General features: G+C 43.3%; 1 long non-coding RNA gene across 1 annotated transcript in view; it reads left to right on the plus strand.

The window, feature by feature from the left end:
• Positions 1–6,839, plus strand: part of LOC132538203 (uncharacterized) — a 481,696-nt gene continuing 474,857 nt past the window's right edge. Inside the window, exon 1 of the long non-coding RNA XR_009549641.1 lies at positions 1–299. This is a non-coding gene — a long non-coding RNA (uncharacterized LOC132538203). The remainder of the gene's footprint in view (positions 300–6,839) is intronic.

Here is a 6,839-nt window from a genome sequence, read left to right on the forward strand (position 1 = left end):
AAAAGTTATGACAGGGAGTCAGGCTGTAGCGCAGCGGGTTAAGCGCAGGTGGCGCAAAGCACAAGGACCAGCATAAGGATCCTGGTTCGAACCCTGGCTCCCCACCTGCAGGGGAGTCGCTTCACAGGCGGTGAAGCAGGTCTGCAGGTGTCTATCTTTCTCTCCTCCTCTTTGTCTTCCCCTCCTCTCTCCATTTCTCTCTGTCCTATCCAACAACGACAACAACAATAATAACTACAACAATAAAACAACAAGGGCAACAAAAGGGAATAAATAAATAAAATAAATATTAAAAAAAAGTTATGACATATTTTTCTATGCAAAAATGTGCCATGAATTTTCCAACAGCCCAATATTTTCAGAGAAATACTAAGCTGAAGGAATGTAGAGCTAATGGTGGTTTTCCAGAACTTGATCATCTTAATATCAAACCCACTATGTACTTGCTGGTTGAACTTGGCAAGCTGAAGTCATTCAGCTCCTTCATGCCCCGGTTTGGTTGATAACAGTGTTTATTTCATAAAATAGCATGAGGAATAGAATATCTGATAATCTAATATTCGTAAAGTGCTATCAACAGGGGCCTGACCCACAGTAACAACTTTATGTGGGTGTGCTGTTGTTTCCCCAAAGGCACTTTTAAAAATGATCCACAAACTGTGCTCTCTCTCCATCTAGCAAAAGGGAGGTTGGTGGTCTAAAAAGTGTAAGTGGCCTTCCTGAATCCTTGTTTTAGAACTTAAGTGTTACTTTTCTATGATGCAGAACAAACTGCCACAAATGTAGCAGGTTAAAACTACACAATATTTGTTATCCCATCATGGAGGCAAGATGCCAGCAGAGCTGAACTCAGCCTTCTGCTCAGGGTCTCCCAAAACTGTAGTCCAAGTTCCAGTGGGGCTGCAGTAATCTCCAGGAACAGGGTCCTCACCCAAGCTCATATGACTGCTGGCAAAATTCATTTTCTTACAACTGTAGTCCTCACAGGCAATTTGCTTCTTCAAGGCCAACAGGAAAATATCTCTCTTACCAAGATAGTTCCAGACACTTCTTTAATTGTGTGTGTGTGTGTGTGTGTGTGTGTGTGTGTGTGTGTGTGTGCATGTGAGAGAGAGAGACACAGAGAGAGAGAGACACAGAGAGACAGAGAACCAGAATATCGTTTTGCCATTCCAAGCAGTAGGTTGATTGAACTCAAGGCCTCACATAGGCAAGACATGAATTCTACCACTAAGCTACCTCCTTGACCCCTAGACCATTTATTCAGGGATTTCAACTGACTAACTCTGGTTCACCCAGGACAATATCCCTTTTTGCTAATTCAAAAATTAAGTATAGTGGTCCAGGAGGTAGTGCAGTAGATAAAGCATTGGATTCTCAAGCATGAGGTCCTGAGTTCAATCTCTGGCAGCACATGTGCCAGAATGATGTCTGGTTCTTTTTTTCTCTCTCTCCTCCTAGCTTTCTCGTTAGTAAATAAATAAAACCTCTAAAAATAATAATAACAATTAACTACAGGGGCTGGGTGTTGGCACACCTGGTTGAGCGCACACATTACAAAGGCTCCAAAGTCCCAGATTCAGGTTCCCCCCCCCCAATTACTATAAGCCAGAGCTTATGGTAAAAATAAAATTTAAAAATCTGTCTCTCTCTCACACACACACACCTACAGTTAACTCTTGAACAATGTATTAGAGGAACTGACTCCCCTCCACACAGAAAAGAAAAAAAAAAAAAAAATCCATGTATAACTGCCTGGGAGGTGGAGTAAACTGAACTCTAAGGCATGAGGTCCTAAGTTTGATTCCTGGCATCATTTGTGCCAGAGTGATACTCTGCTTCTTTTTTTTTTTTTTTTTTTTTTAGTATTTTTTTAAATATTTATTTTATTTTATTTATTTATCCCCTTTTGTTGCCCTTGTTGTTTTATTGTTGTAGTTATTATTGTTGTAGTTGTTGGATAGGACAGAGAGAAATGGAGAGAGGAGGGGAAGACAGAGAGGAGGAGAGAAAGATAGACACCTGCAGACCTGCTTCACCGCCTGTGAAGCGACTCCCCTGCAGGTGGGGAGCCGGGGTTCGAACCGGGATCCTTATGCTGGTCCTTGTGCTTTGCGCCACCTGCGCTTAACCTGCTGCGCTACAGCCCGACTCCCGATACTCTGCTTCTATCTGTCTCTGTCAGCCTTTCTCTCTCTCATAAATAAATTTCCTTTTAATCACATGTAACTTTGTATTTCCACCAAAAGTTAATTACTAATAGATTGCTATTGGTCAGAAGCCTTAGAGATAGCATCAATCACCAACACAATACACATGTTTAAGTTATATACTGTACTTTTAAAGTAAGCTAGAGAAAAGAAAATATGATTACAAAAATCATAGGAAAGAGAAAGCACATTTATGGTTCTGAGCCCCCAGTGCTGTCACCCAGATAAGCTGCCCATCCCTGACCCACATGGAGTGTAGGGGATATTGCCGTTGTCAGAAGTTCTTCTATCTGGGGGGTAATTTTACAGTGATAACACAAGGGCTTTCTAGAGATAGTGTGTTACCAAAAGGTGGCACTGATAATGAGGACAAAATGCCCTTTATTGAGCACTTACTATGTGGCAGGCTCTGACCTACCTCCCCGGAGGTCATCAGAACACAAAGTAACCACTAATAAAAGATGAAATCAAAGTCTAGAGACCCTGACCCAGTCTTATACCACCATCCACAGCCCTAACAAAACTCCTATAGTGGAGGCCAGTTGGTAGCACACCTGGTTAAGCGCCCACATTACAGTGCGCAAGGACCCAGGTTCAAGCCCCTGATCCTCACCTTCAGGGGGAAAGCTTCACAAGTGGTGAAGCAAATTTGCAGGTGTCTCTCTGCCTCTTTCCCTCTGTATCTCCCCCTCCCCTCTCAGTTTCTCTGTCTCTAGCAATAAAATAAATTTTTTTAAATATTAAAAAAAAAACTCCTACAATGGATATGTGCTTTATCTGCAAGTCCAGACAGATTAGCTATCAGTCATTTATGGCTATTAAGTATAAAAGTAACTGGTACTACTGAGGAACTGGATTATTTTTTAATTTTTGCCACCAGACTCTGTGCCTACATGACTCCATTGCTCCCAGCAGATACCCCCCCACCTTCTAGATAGAAGGTGAGAGACAGAGGTGGAGAAAAAGAGATGGGAGACACCACAAAACTGCTCCACCATTCATGAAATCTCCCATGTGCAGATATTCCCATATGGTGGCCAAGGGCTTGAACCCAGGACCTAGTGCTTGATGAAGTGTATGCTCTGTGGGCTGAGTCATAGCCCAATCCCTTAGTTAAAGAAAAAAAAAATTAAAATTAATTTAGGGGCTGGTCAGTGGCACGCCCAGTTGAATGCATGTTATTATGTGCAAGGACTGGGCTTTAAGCCCCCACTCCCTGCTTGCAGGGGGGAAGCTTTACAAGCAATGAAGCAGGTCTGCAGGTGTCTTTCTTTTTCCTTTATGTCCCTCTCCCCTTTCAATTTCTCTATCAAATAAAATAGAAAGAAAAAAATAAAAATAAATAAAATTCACTTAAACAGTCATACATGACTAGCAACACAGTATTAGGCAGGACAGACCTAACAGATTCAAGAACTTCCTGCAAGACCCTAAGTCCAAGAACACAGAACTGCTCATGGGACTCAGGCGTACAACAGAGACCTCTAAAAATCTCTCACCGCTTTATAAAGAGGGGGTGTGGGGTGTGAGAAGTTTCCTGTGAAGGGGCCCTGGGTGACATCAACCCTCTGAGCGACAGTTCTGAATAGACTCCAGAGCTGAACTGTCTGGGTTCAAATCCTACCTCCACCACCAGCAATCTGTTTCACTTTGAGCAGGTTATTTCACCTCTAACTGTAGCTTCCCTGTCTATAAAATGGGAACACTTAACAGTGAAATGAAAAATCTATAGGCTTCTGGTGGTGGGCTTCACCCACTTCTACATTCCAGCATTCCAGTGGCTGGCTCTGATGGCAGCCAACCTGCTCTCATTTTTATTATCAGCACCTTGATGGACATTGATTGTTTCTAACCAATCAGCTTGTGCCATGCCCAGTTTGAAACTGATAAAAGCTGTGGGCCGCAGGAATAAGCTGTGCAGGTAGGATAGGAATCGGCCTGTAACTCGTGAAGGTAAAATAACCCTAACTCCCTGCCCTCCATGTAGCATCAGGTCTCATTCTTTGTGGGACTGTTGTGACAACTCATAACATGGGTGAGTTCAGGCGTTTAGTCAGACTGGGTTCCTGATACATGCTTACTTGCTCCTACTGTCAAATCCTCTTTGCTTCCCACCCACCCAGTGAGGCACCGGGCAAGGCGGCACCAAAGGAAGAGCCACCCCCAAAGGCTAAGTTTCTTGAATTAAGGTTTCACTCTGGACAGACAGGCTAGAGACAGGTTGTCCCTTTGGTAGAGAGGATTTTATCTTCTTCATAAAGTTATCATGTGAATCAAGAGAGATGGCAGGACCATGAAGATAGTATAGTGGTTATTCAAAAGGCTCTGAAGTCCTAAGTTCAATTTCCAGCACTATCATAAGTTGGCATTAAGCAGTGCTCTGGTTTAAAAAAAAAAAAAAAAAGTGGGGCCAGGTGGTGGTACATCTGGTTAAGTGCACATTATGTTACAATACGCAAGGAAAGTTCGAGCCTGGGTCCCCAGCTGCAGAGGAAAAGTTTCACAAGTTGTGAGGCAGGGCTGCAGGTGTCTGTCTCTCTTCCTCTCTACCACTCTCTTCCCTCTCAATTTCTGGCTGTCTCTACCCAATAAATAATAAAGACAATAAAAGGGAAAGTGACCCAGATGATCACAGTGGATAGAGCACTGGATTTTTCAATAAAGCAGAATTGTCATGTATTTATTTTTGCCTCCAGGGTTATTGCGGGGGGCTCAGTGTCTGCACTCCAAACCTACTGCTCCTGGAAGCCTTTTTTTTTCCATTTTATTGTTATTGTACTTTGTTGTTGTTATTGCTATTGTTGGATAGGACAGAGAAATCGAGAGAGGAGGGGAAGACAAGGGTGGGGGAAGACACCTGCAAACCTGCTTTACCACATGAAGTGACCGCCCCCTGCAGGTGGGGAGCTGGGGGCTCGAATTGGGATCATCGTTGCATTGGACCTTGCACTTTGCACCATGGGCACTTAACCCAGTACACCACTGCTTGGTCCTTGGAATTGTCATTTATTTATCTATTTATTTTTACCAGAGCACTGCTCAGCTCTGGTGGTGCAGGGATTGAATCTGGGATCCTGGAGCCTCAGGCATGAGTCTCTTTGCAAAACATTATACTGTCTCCCTTGCCCCAGCATTGGATTCTCAAGCATGAGGTCCTGAGTTCAATCCCCAGCACCACTATGCAACAAGATGATGTTCTTGTTCTGTCTCCATTCTCATAAATAAATTTATTTTTTAAAGGTTTCATGTATTTTTTTTCTTTCCCAGAGGGGTGAACCTCTAGCTTCTGGTGAGAGTAGGATTTGAACCTGAAGCCCTTCTGCCTCAGAGCCCATGTACAGAGCCACTGTACCAGGTCAGCACTCTGCCTCATGTATTTGCTAATGAATGATAGGCAGGGAAGATAGCATCATGGTTACGCAGATTCTCATGCCTGAGCCCCTAAGGTCCCAAATTCAGTCCCCTGTACCACCATAAGCCAGAGCTGAGCAGTGCTCCGGTCTCATTAAAATAAAATATTTAAAAAGATGGGAAGAAAATTTAAAAATTTAAAAAAAATTTAAAAATTTAAAAAGATGGGAAGAAAATATTTAAAAAGATGGGAATCAGGCATCACTCTGGTAAATGTGCTGTTGAGAACCTCATGCTTGAAAGTCCAATGCTTTGTCTTATCGCGCACCCTCTCCTGGACCACAATAAAATGTATCTATTAAAAAAAAGAGAGCAAGGGGGGCCAGGCAGTAGTGAAGCGGGTTAAGTGTACATGGTACAAAGTACAAGGATCTGCATAAAGATCCCGGTTCGAGCCCCCAGTTCCCCACCTGCAGGGGAGTCACTTCACAAGTGATGAAGCAGGTCTGCAGGTGTCTATCTTTCTCTCCCCATCTTCCCCTCCTCTCTACATTTCTCTCTGTCCTATCCAGCAACAATAACAACAATGATAAAAAAACAAGGGCAACAAAAGGGGAAAAAATTAAAAAGTTAAAAAAAAAAAAGAGCAAGCTGTCGATGTGAGCTATCATCCCTACAGAGGAGCAGGAAGAAAGAATCCATGTCTAGGAGGGCTCCCATTTGCCAGCAACTCCTTACCACTGTAAGAGTTACTAAATCTTGAATTTTCTCCAAGTGGAGAGCCAGGTTATTATTATTATTACTATTAATGATTTATTTTATTTCTTGGATAGAGACAGAAATTGAGATGGGGAGATAGAGAGCGAGAAACACCTGTAGCACTGCTTCACCACTCGTGAAGCTCCCCCCTTATAGGTGGGGATCAGGGATTTGAACCCAGATTTTCAGACATGTTAACCTGTGTGTTCAACCAGGCACATCACGGCCTGACCCCATGAGTTTTCATGAGATAGCAAAGCACCACTCAGCTCTGGCATTCAGCAGTGCCAAGGATTCAGCCTGGGACCTTGTGCCTGCAATTCCCATGTGCTACCATTGTATATCCCCCAGGGGGTAAAAAAAAAAAATCCTCACTTCTATAATTGCCAATGAAGGACCTCTGTGTTTTTGAGGACAACATGCTCTATGGACCACTGAGTGGCCCTCCTGACTTCCCTATAGAACCTTCTTTCTAGGCCTTCCTGGATTCCCACATTTCTGCTCCTGTTATCAGACACC

The sequence above is a fragment of the Erinaceus europaeus genome, chromosome 1, assembly GCF_950295315.1.
Source record: "Erinaceus europaeus chromosome 1, mEriEur2.1, whole genome shotgun sequence".
Classification (NCBI taxonomy): domain Eukaryota; kingdom Metazoa; phylum Chordata; class Mammalia; order Eulipotyphla; family Erinaceidae; genus Erinaceus; species Erinaceus europaeus.